Source organism: Columba livia, unplaced genomic scaffold (assembly GCF_036013475.1).
Source record: "Columba livia isolate bColLiv1 breed racing homer unplaced genomic scaffold, bColLiv1.pat.W.v2 Scaffold_106, whole genome shotgun sequence".
NCBI lineage: Eukaryota > Metazoa > Chordata > Aves > Columbiformes > Columbidae > Columba > Columba livia.
In genome coordinates this window covers 2,240,866-2,254,446 of record NW_027043011.1, presented here as the reverse complement: position 1 = coordinate 2,254,446, position 13,581 = coordinate 2,240,866, and positions in this window count along the sequence as shown.

The following is a 13,581-nucleotide window of genomic DNA, read 5'->3' as shown; positions in this document are numbered from 1 at the left end:
GAAAAGACACATGAACTGATTGAATTGTATAAAAATGCACTTGTAGCAATAAATGGCACTCCATTTCTTTCATCTTGAAAGAACTTGGTCCATGTCATTTGTCTGTCTCAACCGCGACATATGGTGACCCCGACGTGATCCTGCCTGAAGAGGATCTCGCATGACAAGGTGACAGCGTGAAGCTGTGAACAGCTGGAGAAGAGCTGTGGAGACGGAGCCCAGTACAGCTGATAAGAGCAGCCGAGGAGAGCTGCCGAAGGTCCGGAACGTTGAAAAGACACCTTGCTAGGGAGCAGGTGAGCTACCGGGAACAGGGGGGGTGAAACTTATCTAAAGAAGAGGGTACTATATTATCTACATGGAAGCTGCTTCTGAAGAAGCAGGGTGTTAGCCTTCCAGAACTGACTTTAAGAAAAATGTTACTATGGGGCAAAGCACAAGGTATAGAGGTTAATCCTGTGACAGCATTTAGTGTGTCACAATGGATGGACTTGGGGGATAAACTGCTTGACAGTGCTACTCAAGGGTCCAAGGAAGCATCTGAACTGTTAACGACGTGGTGCTTGTTATCAGATACTCTGAAAGAGTTAAAACAGCAACAGGCAGAGGCGGCGGAGGGGGATGGTCTTCCTGGCTCTCCTGGGCCAGATTCGGAGGAAAAGGCAAGATTAAGTACTACTCCAACCTCCCCTGTTACTAAGGATTCGTCAAAACCACCCAAGTCCGTATTATCTGACATGGATAAGGATCCGCGGCACTTTCTTGGAAAGTTAAAAGGAGTAAAGAAGGAGCATACGTATGTGTGGCTCCGAGGTCAGAAAAAAATTATGAAAGACTCATATACATGTGTGTGGCCCCGAGATCAGATAAAAGCTATGAAAGACTCACATGAAAAAACAGCGTTGGGTTATGTGCGATCTCGGGAGGGGCCCTCGAAACACCGGCGGAGCAATGCGTTCGGCCGACCGCTCCGCTGTCATCAATCACGGCTCGAACCTCTCCTCTACCATCATCAACCGCGGTTCCGCCGTCTGCGTCACCGCCATTGATCACAGTTCAACCCTCTGCCCCGCCGCTATCAGTTGTGGAAGAAAAAAATGGACATTTTTTTTCCTATCCCCCCTTGCCTGGAGATTTAGGTGGGGAGGACCCCCCGTGGTGAGCCAGACTGAGCCAAATAACGTAATTCCTATGGATTTGGGTCCCCCCAACCTGCCCCCGCCTCCCTCCCACGCTGCTAAAAAGCGAATTCCTGAGGGTGGGGGTGGAGTTTCAGAGCGTAAACTGAACTTACCAAAAAGCTGGGATTTACCCCCATTTTCAGTTACAGTTAAACCACGGGACCCCGTGTGTTTCTGGAAGAGACACTAATTGACACACCACAACTACAGGCACGATAACTTTCTGAAATCCTGAGGCAGTCACCAGACCTCGCATATCAAGCTATGATAAAGGTGCCTGAAACCAACAATGCAGCCAAATCAATTGCAACTATTGATCAGGGTCCCAGTGAGAATTACATGCAATTTATTGACCATCTTCAAGAGGCCATCAATAAGCAGGTTGAAAACTTAGAAGTTAAGGAAGCACTAATGTTGAAATTAGCAGTAGAGAATGCTAATGCTTGCTACCGATGTGTTATCTGCAAGTTTTACAGTACATATTATGTGCTTCTGTGTATTGCCTCTCTGAAAATCAAGCAGCTTGTCAGGAATGTGAGTTAATTGTTTTACTAGTTGTTTTTCAGTGCGCCGTAAAACTCTGTCCCCATTTTTCCCAGTCGTGCTGCAAGCACCCTGTGTTTTCTCCCCCTCCCTCCCCATTCTCAAGGTTTTACTTGCAAGACGGGGTCAGGAATAATTGTTTTCAGTTGTGTTCCTGAAAAATCAGTATTGGGAGGTGTTTTAAAACTTAGGAAAGCACTCGGAATTATGAGGAAGGAAGATCTTGTTAAATATTGAAATCAGTGTTCGCTGCTGTTTACGTTAAATGATTGGGAAAAGTGTCCGGAGAATAGAATTTTGTTGCAATTAATGTTGTTTTTAAGATGAGAAGAGCAGGACAAAATAAATCTCTACAAGAGATCATTAGATCATTACAGACAGTTTTACAGCTGGAACGATTTGAACGTCAACAAGCTGAGAGAGAGTTAACTGATAACACACATGTCACAGTAAACTTGCTGAAGTCTGCAAGATGCTTCCCTCATTAACCTGTTTTCTTTGTGGGTATCGGTTTAAGCATGTTGCAATTTTGGTAGGTCTTTATTATATGGTACGATAAGTTTACAGTCTGTTAAATTATGAGAATCCGTTGACTCAAAATGTGTGTTTTGTGATAATACAGAAGATCATAAGTAATTTAGTTCTTCACTGCGTGAATGTGATGGTAAAATTTTGTGTGTAGTAGCTGTTATTTTTTTTTCTTTTCTCTAGCATGCTACCTTTATTCCGGCATTCAGACTTGCGCAACTCTGTGACAGGCTGTGTCTCATCTCGGTGTGCTGGATTTGGTTTTTCCGTATGCACATCATGTAAAGAATCCTGGTTTTGGCATAACAGCTGTGGCGCACCAGATGAGACACTAAAACAAAACAAAATAAAACAAAAAAGGCCTTGCCCAGTCCAGCTCGCTGCGGGGGCCGATGGGGCTCCAGTGCGCACTGACTTTTTTTGTCAGGGAGACCCAGAGGTACCTCCACCTGGCTGAGCAGTAGGCAGCCCAAAGGTGCAATGCAAAAAATTGAGATATTGTCTCAAATTGGTGTAACTGTGATCCATCTGCTTATTTGAACTTGGTATATGGTTTTCACATCTGAGCTCAGTATTTTAGTTTGCATATTCATATTTGGTACCAAAAGAATCTTGTTTGGGGAGATAACTACAAAATGTGAACCTGTTCCACTGCTAAAATTCCACCTTGCTCCCCCTTAGGATGCATCCTTACACATTAAAGTAATCGCTTATATTGTTAGAAAAGCATTTAAGTTGTTAAAATGCTATGATAGCTGTGAATTTGGAAGAGGTTGTATTTAAAAATTGCTAGAATATTAACTGATTTGGATCTAGGAAAATAGACTAATGGATTTATGTTTATTATACTGGTTTATACTGTTTTTTGACACCTCTAAATTGTAAAACGTAAATGAAGCTAAGGAATGTAACTATTTCTGAGCTACTTGAAATTTGTAGTTGGAATGAAATGGGTAAACAAAAGAGCAAAATATCCCAGGCCTGTGTGCAGCTCATTGTAACTGAGAAGTTTCCCAGAACCTCCTACTTCATACCAGCCAGTATGCCAGCTGCGTGACCTTGGTTATATCTACACTGCACAGAAAGAAAAAACAACTGGAAAAATCTGGCTGCCTGCTTTTAAAGCAGTGAAAGGGGGGTTCTCTCTCCCCGCCACTGCAGCGATGTAATACTGAATGGAGCAGTCCGAGGGTGAAGTTTAAAGGCATCCTTAGCAGACCCATAGTTCTAATGAAACTGGAAAACTAAACCAAAAATTTGTTAATAGACTTATTCTGTGGTAATTAGTTGTAAGTGACTTCTTAGTAAATTCACTGTGCTAGTTTTTGAGGTCATGAGAGAGAATGAAAGAAAGGCCGTTTTTTGAGACCAATAGAATGCCATATTTGGAACAAAGTTTAAATACATGAATTCTTATAGTTGTTAGAAACTCCTATACTTCTCTTAGGTTAAGATTTGTTAAGTAAATTGTAAGCTCAAATAACGTTTTCTGAGAATTCTGTTTAGTTGCATGGCCTACAAGAAGCTGCTTGGATGGTGCATATCTGCTTGCTGCAAGTGAGAAATCTCCAAGGAAATTTCAAATGCTGTATTTCCACTAGTATTAACAGCCAATGTTTCGATAAAGCAAATACTACACTGATTGATCTGAAACAGGACTTCGATCTGGTAAGGGAAAACAATATCCAATAAATATGACAGCCAAAATGGAGTTGGAAACTTTGAGGAATAAATTTATGACAACTTTACAGGCTGACTGCATTCAATTGGACTTGCAGATTTGTCTATTTATAGCTACAACATAGAAACAACCTGTGGCTATTGTGGAACAGTATGATGAGATTGCTAGCAGACTGATATACTGCTTTTTACTCTGATCAAGAAAAGCAGGGAATGAATTTAAGTTTCAATAGGCCATGATCCTTTTGTCATATATGTACCATTTGTGAAATGTAATTCTGATTTTTTAATTTTATTTGTAATCTATGTCTTTGTAAATTGCACTAGCTGGTTTTCTTAACAGCACAGCTTTTGGCATGCATAAATGTAAAATGTAAATTGCTGCAGAACCTGCAAGTCTTTCACATCAGGTCATAGGCCATACTTGTATTTGGTCTGATCCTACATACTTGCAAAGTTTTTGTTGCTGGTTCTGGGAAGTCCCATAAAGCTGTAGTGGTTTGGTGTGAAGATAACAATTGGCATCATTCTGTAAAAATTATTGAAGGTTCAACCCAATTAGCAGAACTTGACACAGCTTTACATTACTTAGAGCTTTTTAAGGAGGAACCTCTAAATTTGATTTGTGATTCTGAGTACGTAGTCAAGGTCCAATGCACGTATCTCCTTCTGAACTGTGTTTTTTGTTTTGGTTCTGTTCTTTTTTAAACAAAAAGGGGGGAGAAGTAGGGAAAACACCACAACACCTATTGTCAAAAGCATTGTATGTGATGAAATACTTTGCAAGTGTGACCCAAAACCATGCTAAATCAGAAAGAACCTACATTAGTTATGGCCAAATCACTAGTTAATGGTCAATGGAAAAGGCCACATCAATTGATAACCTGGGGGAGAGGCTATGCTTATGTCTTTACAGATCAAGGGCCGCAATGGTTGCCAGCACGAAATGTGAAACCTGTGTTATCTTCCTGACAATGATTGTTGCAGCTGCTGTGTTTTGGATGCCCGCACAGACAAAGACTAACATGTGGGGTACTTTAACCAACATGACTGACCAGGACTCCATATGCCTAGCTATGGCATCTCTGGAAAACCCGTTCCACACATGCTTGGTTGGCATCCCCCTTGATGACTACAGCAGCATCACACAACTGTTTCAAAATAGAGGTTGGTGCAGAGGCATTGCAACAAACTGTAATAATACTAACATGGCACTTTGGATTAACTGTCTCCCGGAAATAGACATTGAACCACAGGAACTGGAATTGCTGGCATCTATGCCCATGGACACTTGTATCAACCTGGTTTGTGAAAAGTGTCAGAACAATATACGAGAAAATGAATGAATAAAACTGCAAAATGTTAATTCTACCTTTGGTGACTATAGAAATGAAACTCAATGGTGTAATGGCTCGCAGAAGAATCCAAGGGATGTCATTGATAATGTGGGAACAGCGACCCCAAAACCTCCTGTATGGTGTATTCTTGATCTGTGGAGATAGAGCCTGACCAGGAATTCCTTCTAATGCTGTTGAAGGACTGTGTATTTTGGGACTATTAACTCTCTTAACGCCCAATGTATAATAGATAATAGATCACAGAAGAGCAAGACGAGAAAAACACTTTTTGCGTGTATATGAGTCAAAATGTGATGATAATGTAGATTTTTGGGGTTCAAGGTTAAGGGTTTTAGAATCTCTTGTATCTGGTGTTGGCACAGCTAAAAGCTTTAAATATTTTAGAAAATTAGGATGCTGACTAGTTAAGCAAACTAACAGAACTTAAAAGGCTTTAAGTGGACTTTTTCTAGATGTACATTCTGTAAGACATGCCACATGGCAGAGTGGGGTCGCGCTAGATTTTTTGTTATTAGCTCAAGGACATGGGTGTGAAGACTTCGATGGGATTTGTTAAATAAATTGATTAGTGGTTGAGGGTTTCTAGGATGGTTGTTATCAGTAGTGAAAACAGGACTGATCATTTTGATGGTTGTTGTGGTTGTGTTACTAATGTTGCCATGCATGATTTCTCTGCTGCAAAGGGCCCTGCAGTGGACAATGAGGGCAGCATTTTTAGCAAAAATAAAAAAAGGGGGAATTGTGGGAAACTGCAGCGGGTCTGTGGAATCCTTGACAGAAAATATGAGAGTAGAGATCAGCCTTGAGATATTAAGATTTACCCTTGAGAAGGATGGGAGTAAAGGAGTATCCGGAGAGAGGAGAGATGTACCCGTGAGAAAGAAGGGGATAGAAGAATAACATGGATGATAGAAAAATTAACCAATGAGATGTCAGTGCTGAAACTTGTAACCAATATTGAAAAGACACATGAACTGGTAGAATTGTATAAAAATGCACTTGTAGCAATAAAAGGCATCTATTACTTTCATCTTGAAAGAACTTGGTCCATGTCGTTTGTACGCCTCAACCGCGAACCTTTGCTCTTGAAAGGATGTCATCAGGTGGGTGTTTCGGTGTAATACGCTGAAAACCAGACCAGTAATAGTGAAATATGCCCATGATATGCATGATCCCCGCCCCAAAGCACCATGACTCAGCCTAAGGAGAACTGCAGCTTATTTTTTTGTACTGCCTGCAGATTGTGGAAGTACAGTATAAAAACCATTCTTATGGAGAGATCTTCATATTTTAGGCTTAGTCTAAATGTCTCATCCTGTTCTCTGTCCCATTCTCTCTCGTTAATCCCTCGTCTGGCTGCATGTCTCTTAGTTCCTTTTCTCTCACTCTCCTGCTTCCTGCCTCTTTTATTGCATTTCCTCCATTTCACTCCTGCAGCCAAACACTACTTTTTATTCTTCCTTCCCTTTCTCCTGCTCCCTTCGCTTTCTCCCTCTGTCCCATATCGTTCCTCTCGACTTCTCTGTTGGAGACTTCGGACCAAACTGGCCCCACGTCTGGGCATGGTTTGACAAGTTTTCAGAGGCCTGGCTGGTGACAGCAGGGCCAGCAGGCAGTGACAGGCCCGGGGCTGACAGGCTCTCCATCCCGTAGGGGGCGCTTGGCTGCCACACCCAGATGACATAGAACCTTTGTCACAATGCCTGCTAGCGTGGCGAGGATGCGGTGACTCTGCGGGTGACAGGGACACTGCAGGACTTGGTGTCAGCTCAGCAATCTCTTACTTCCCCAAAGAAGCGGAATTCTGCAAATTGCTGCCTTTGCTCTTGAAAGGATGTCATCAGGTGGGTGTTTCTGGTGTAATACACGGAAAACCAGAGCAGAAATGGAGAAATATTCCCATGATATGCATGGTCCCTGCCCCACTGCACTATGACTCAGCATAAGGAGATATGCAGCTTATTTTTTTGTACTGTCAGCAGATTGTGGAAGTACAGTATAAAAACCATCCTTATGGAGAGATCTTCGTATTTTAGGCTTAGTCTAAGTGTCTCAAGTAGCTGGGTTTTTTTTCTTGGGCCTAATCCATACGGTCTTGTGGATTTCCTCCTTGTCTGAAGATGAATGTGCTAGAAACTACAAAGCAAAAAAATGTCCTGCAGCCTAGCCTTGCCTTGTCTGTCCTTGTCGGTCCTTACCTTCCCTTATTTCCTTCTCATCCTGTTCTCTGTCCCATCCTCTCTCACTAACCCCCTGTCTGGCTGCATGTCTCTTCTTTCCTTTTCTCTCATTATCTTCCTTCCTGCCTCTTTTCCTGCAATTCCTCTATCTCACTCCTGCAGCCCAACACTACTTCTTATTCTTCCTTCCCTTTGTTCTGCTCCTTTCGCTTTCTCCCTCTGTCCCACATGATTCTTCCCGACTTGTCTTTTGGACACTTTGGGCCAAATTGACCCCAAGTCTTGGCATGGTTTGACCTGTTTTCAGAGGCCTGGCTGGTGACAACAGGGACAGCAGGCAGTGACAGGCCCGGGGCTGACAGGCTCCCCATAACCTAGGGTCACCTTGCTGCCACACCCATCTGACATAGAACCTTTGTCACAATGCCTGCTATCTTGGAGAGGATGCAGTGACTCTGCAGGTGACAGGGACACTGCAGGACTTGGTGTCAGCTCAGCGATTTCTCACTTCCCCAAAGAAGCAGAATTCTGCAAATTGCTGCCTTTGCTCTTGAAAGGATATAATCAAGTGGGTGTTTTGGTGTCATACACTGAAAACCAGAGCTGAAATGGTGAAATATTCTCATGATATGTATGGTCCATGCACCAAAGCACCATGACTCAGCCTAAGAGATCTTCAGCTTATGTTTTTGTACTGCCAGCAGATTGTGGAAGCACAGTATAAAAACCATGCTTATGGAGAGATCTGCGTGTTTTAGGCTTAGTCTAAGTGTCTCAAGTAGCCGGGGTATTTACTTGGGCCTAATCCATACAGTTTTATGGCCTTAGTCCTAGTCTGAAGATGAAAGTGCTAGAAACTATACAGCAAAAAAATGTCCTGCAGCCTAGCCTTGCTTTGCCTATCCTTGCCTGTCCTTCCCTTGCCTTATTTCCTTCTCATCCTGTTCTCTGTCCAGTCTTCTCTCACTAACCCCTCATCTGCCTGCATGTCTCGTCTTTCCTTTTCTCTCACTCTCCTGCTTCCTGCCTCTTTTCTTACAATTCCTCCATCTCACTCCTGCAGCCCAACACTACTTTTTATTCTTCCTTCCCTTTCTCCTGCTCCCTTCGCTTTCTCCCCCTGTCCCATATCTTTCTTCCCGACTTGTCTTTTCAAGACCTTGGGACAAATTGGCCCCAAGTCTGGGCATGGTTTGACCAATATTCAGAGGCCTGGCTGGTGACAGCAGGGACAGCAGGCAGTGACAGGCCCGGGGCTAACAGGCTCCCCATCCCCTAGCGGGCGCCTGACTGCCACACCCAGCTGACATAGAACCTTTGTCACAATGCCCGCTACCGTGGCGAGTATGTGGTGACTCTGCAGGTAACAGGGACACTGCAGGACTTGGTGTCAGCTCAGCAATTTCTCAGTTCACCAAAGAAGCGGAATTCTGCAAATTGCTGCCTTTGCTCTTGAAAGGATGTCATCCCGTGGGTGTTTGGTAACATACACTGAAAAACAGAGCAGAAATGGTGGAATATGCCCATGGTAAGCATGGTCCCTGCACCAAAGCACCATGACTCAGCCTAAGCGATCTGCAGCTTATTTTTTTGTACTGCCAGCAGATTGTGGAAGCACAGTATAAAAACCATCCTTATGGAGACATCTTCCTATTTTAGGCTTAGTCTAAGTGTCTCAAGTAGCTGGGGTTTTTGCTTGGGCCTAATCCATACGGTCTTATGGCCTTACTCCTAGTCTGAAGATGAATGTGCTAGAAAATATAGAGCGAAAAAATGTCCTGCAGCCTAGCCTTGCTTTGCCTGTCCTTGCCTGTCCTTCCCTTACCTTATTACCTTCTCATCCTGTTCTCTGTCCCATCCTCTCTCACTTACCCCTCGTCTGGCTGCATGTCTCTTCTTTCCTTTTCTCTCACTCTCCTGCTTCCTGCCTCTTTTCTTGCAATTCCTCCATCTCACTCCTGCAGCCCAACACTACTTTTTATTCTTCCTTCCCTTTCTCCTGCTCCCTTCGCTTTCTCCCTCTGTCCCATATCTTTCTTCCCGACTTGTCTTTTCAAGACTTTGGGCCGAATTGGCCCCAAGTCTGGGCATGGTTTGACCAATTGTCAGAGGCCTGGCAGTTGACAGCAGGGACAGCAGGCAGTGACAGGCTCGGGGCTGACAGGCTCCCCATCCCCTAGGGGGCACCTGGCTGCCACACCCATCTGACATAAAACGTTTGTTACAATGCCTGCTACCGTGGCGAGTATGTGGTGACTCTGCAGGTGACAGGGACACTGCAGGACTTGGTGGCAGCTCAGCAATTTCTCACTTCCCCAAAGAAGCGGAATTCTGCAAATTGCTGCCTTTGCTCTTGAAAGGATGTCGTAAGGTCGGTGGTTTGGTGTCATACTCTAAAAACCAGAGCAGAAATGGTGAAATATGCCCATGATAAGCATGGTCCCTGCACCAAAGCACCATGACTCAGCCTGAGAGATCTGCAGCTTGTGTTTTTTTACAGCCAGCAGATTGTGATAGCACAGTATAAAAACTATCCTTATTGAGAGATCTGCATATTTTAGGTTTAGTCTAAGTGTCTCAAGTAGCTGGGGTTTTTGCTTGGGTCTAATCCATACGGTCTTATGGCCTTACTCCTAGTCTGATGATGAATGTGCTAGAAACTATACAGCAAAAAAATGTCCTGCAGCCTAGCCTTGCTTTGCCTGTCCTTGCCTGTCCTTGCCTTGCCTTATTTCCTTCTCATCCTGTTCTCTGTCCCATCCTCTCTCACCAACCCCTTGTCTGGCTGCATATCTCTTCTTTCCTTTTCTCTCACTCTCCTGCTTCCTGCCTCTTTTCTTGCAATTCCTCCATCTCACTCCTGCAGCCCAACACTACTTTTTATTCTTCCTTCCCTTTCTCCTGCTCCCTTCGCTTTCTCCCTCTGTCCCATATCTTTCTTCCCGACTTGTCTGTTGGAGACTTTGGGCCAAATTTGCCCCAAGTCTGGGCATGGTTTGACCAATTTTCAGAGGCCTGGCTGGTGACAGCAGGGACAGCAGGCAGTGACAGGCCCGGGGCTGACATGCTCCCCATCCCCTAGGGGGCTCCTGGCTGCCACACCCAGCTGACATAGAACCTTTGTCACTATGCCCGCTACCGTGGCGAGTATGTGGTGACTCTGCAGGTAACAGGGACACTGCAGGACTTGGTGGCAGCTCAGCAATTTCTCACTTCCCCAAAGAAGCGGAATTCTGCAAATTGCTGCCTTTGCTCTTGAAAGGATATCATCAGGTGGGTGTTTTGGTGTCATACACTGAAAACCAGAGCTGAAATGGTGAAATATTCTCATGATATGTATGGTCCATGCACCAAACCACCATGACTCAGCCTAAGAGATCTGCAGCTTATGTTTTTGTACTGCCAGCAGATTGTGGAAGCACAGTATAAAAATCATCCTTATGGAGAGATCTGCGTATTTTAGGCTTAGTCTAAGTGTCTCAAGTAGCTGGGGTTTTTGCTTGGGCCTAATCCATACGGTCTTATGGCCTTACTCCTAGTCTGATGGTGAATGTGCTAGAAACTATACAGCAAAAACATATCCTGCAGCCTAGCCTTCCTTTGCCTGTCCTTGCCTGTCCTTCCCTTGCCTTATTTCCTTCTCATCCTGTTCTCTGTCCAATCTTCTCCCACTAATCCCTCGTCTGGCTGCATGTCTTTACTTTTCTCTCACTCTGCTGCTTCCTGCCTCTTTTCTTGCAATTCGCCATCTCACTCCTGCATCCCAACACTACTTTTTATTCTTCCTTCCCTTTCTCCTGCTCCCTTCGCTTTCTCCCTCTGTCCCATATCTTTCTTCCCAACTTGTCTGTTGGAGATTTTGGGCCAAATTGGCTCCATGTCTGGGCATGGTTTGACCAATTTTCAGAGGCCGGGCTGGTGACAGCAGGGACAGCAGGCAGTGACAGGCCCGGGGCTGACAGGCTCCCCATCCCCTAGTGGGCGCCTGGCTGCCACACCCAGCTGACATAGAATCTTTGTCACAATGCCCGCTACCGTGGCGAGTATGTGGTGACTCTGCAGGTGACAGGGACACTGCAGGACTTGGTGGCAGCTCAGCAATTTCTCATTTCCCCAAAGAAGCGGAATTCTGCAAATTGCTGCCTCTGCTCTTGAAAGGATATCATCAGGTGGGTGTTTTGGAGTCATACACTGAAGACCAGAGCAGAAATGCTGAAATATTCCATGATATGCATGGTCCCTGCACCAAAGCACCATGACTCAGCCTAAGGAGAACTGCAGCTTATTTTTTTGTACTGCCTGCAGATTGTGGAAGTACAGTATAAAAACCATTCTTATGGAGAGATCTTCATATTTTAGGCTTAGTCTAAATGTCTCATCCTGTTCTCTGTCCCATTCTCTCTCGTTAATCCCTCGTCTGGCTGCATGTCTCTTAGTTCCTTTTCTCTCACTCTCCTGCTTCCTGCCTCTTTTATTGCATTTCCTCCATTTCACTCCTGCAGCCAAACACTACTTTTTATTCTTCCTTCCCTTTCTCCTGCTCCCTTCGCTTTCTCCCTCTGTCCCATATCGTTCCTCTCGACTTCTCTGTTGGAGACTTCGGACCAAACTGGCCCCACGTCTGGGCATGGTTTGACAAGTTTTCAGAGGCCTGGCTGGTGACAGCAGGGCCAGCAGGCAGTGACAGGCCCGGGGCTGACAGGCTCTCCATCCCGTAGGGGGCGCTTGGCTGCCACACCCAGATGACATAGAACCTTTGTCACAATGCCTGCTAGCGTGGCGAGGATGCGGTGACTCTGCGGGTGACAGGGACACTGCAGGACTTGGTGTCAGCTCAGCAATCTCTTACTTCCCCAAAGAAGCGGAATTCTGCAAATTGCTGCCTTTGCTCTTGAAAGGATGTCATCAGGTGGGTGTTTCTGGTGTAATACACGGAAAACCAGAGCAGAAATGGAGAAATATTCCCATGATATGCATGGTCCCTGCCCCACTGCACTATGACTCAGCATAAGGAGATATGCAGCTTATTTTTTTGTACTGTCAGCAGATTGTGGAAGTACAGTATAAAAACCATCCTTATGGAGAGATCTTCGTATTTTAGGCTTAGTCTAAGTGTCTCAAGTAGCTGGGTTTTTTTTCTTGGGCCTAATCCATACGGTCTTGTGGATTTCCTCCTTGTCTGAAGATGAATGTGCTAGAAACTACAAAGCAAAAAAATGTCCTGCAGCCTAGCCTTGCCTTGTCTGTCCTTGTCGGTCCTTACCTTCCCTTATTTCCTTCTCATCCTGTTCTCTGTCCCATCCTCTCTCACTAACCCCCTGTCTGGCTGCATGTCTCTTCTTTCCTTTTCTCTCATTATCTTCCTTCCTGCCTCTTTTCCTGCAATTCCTCTATCTCACTCCTGCAGCCCAACACTACTTCTTATTCTTCCTTCCCTTTGTTCTGCTCCTTTCGCTTTCTCCCTCTGTCCCACATGATTCTTCCCGACTTGTCTTTTGGACACTTTGGGCCAAATTGACCCCAAGTCTTGGCATGGTTTGACCTGTTTTCAGAGGCCTGGCTGGTGACAGCAGGGACAGCAGGCAGTGACAGGCCCGGGGCTGACAGGCTCCCCATAACCTAGGGTCGCCTTGCTGCCACACCCATCTGACATAGAACCTTTGTCACAATGCCTGCTATCTTGGAGAGGATGCAGTGACTCTGCAGGTGACAGGGACACTGCAGGACTTGGTGTCAGCTCAGCAATTTCTCACTTCCCCAAAGAAGCAGAATTCTGCAAATTGCTGCCTTTGCTCTTGAAAGGATATAATCAAGTGGGTGTTTTGGTGTCATACACTGAAAACCAGAGCTGAAATGGTGAAATATTCTCATGATATGTATGGTCCATGCACCAAAGCACCATGACTCAGCCTAAGAGATCTTCAGCTTATGTTTTTGTACTGCCAGCAGATTGTGGAAGCACAGTATAAAAACCATGCTTATGGAGAGATCTGCGTGTTTTAGGCTTAGTCTAAGTGTCTCAAGTAGCCGGGGTATTTACTTGGGCCTAATCCATACAGTTTTATGGCCTTAGTCCTAGTCTGAAGATGAAAGTGCTAGAAACTATACAGC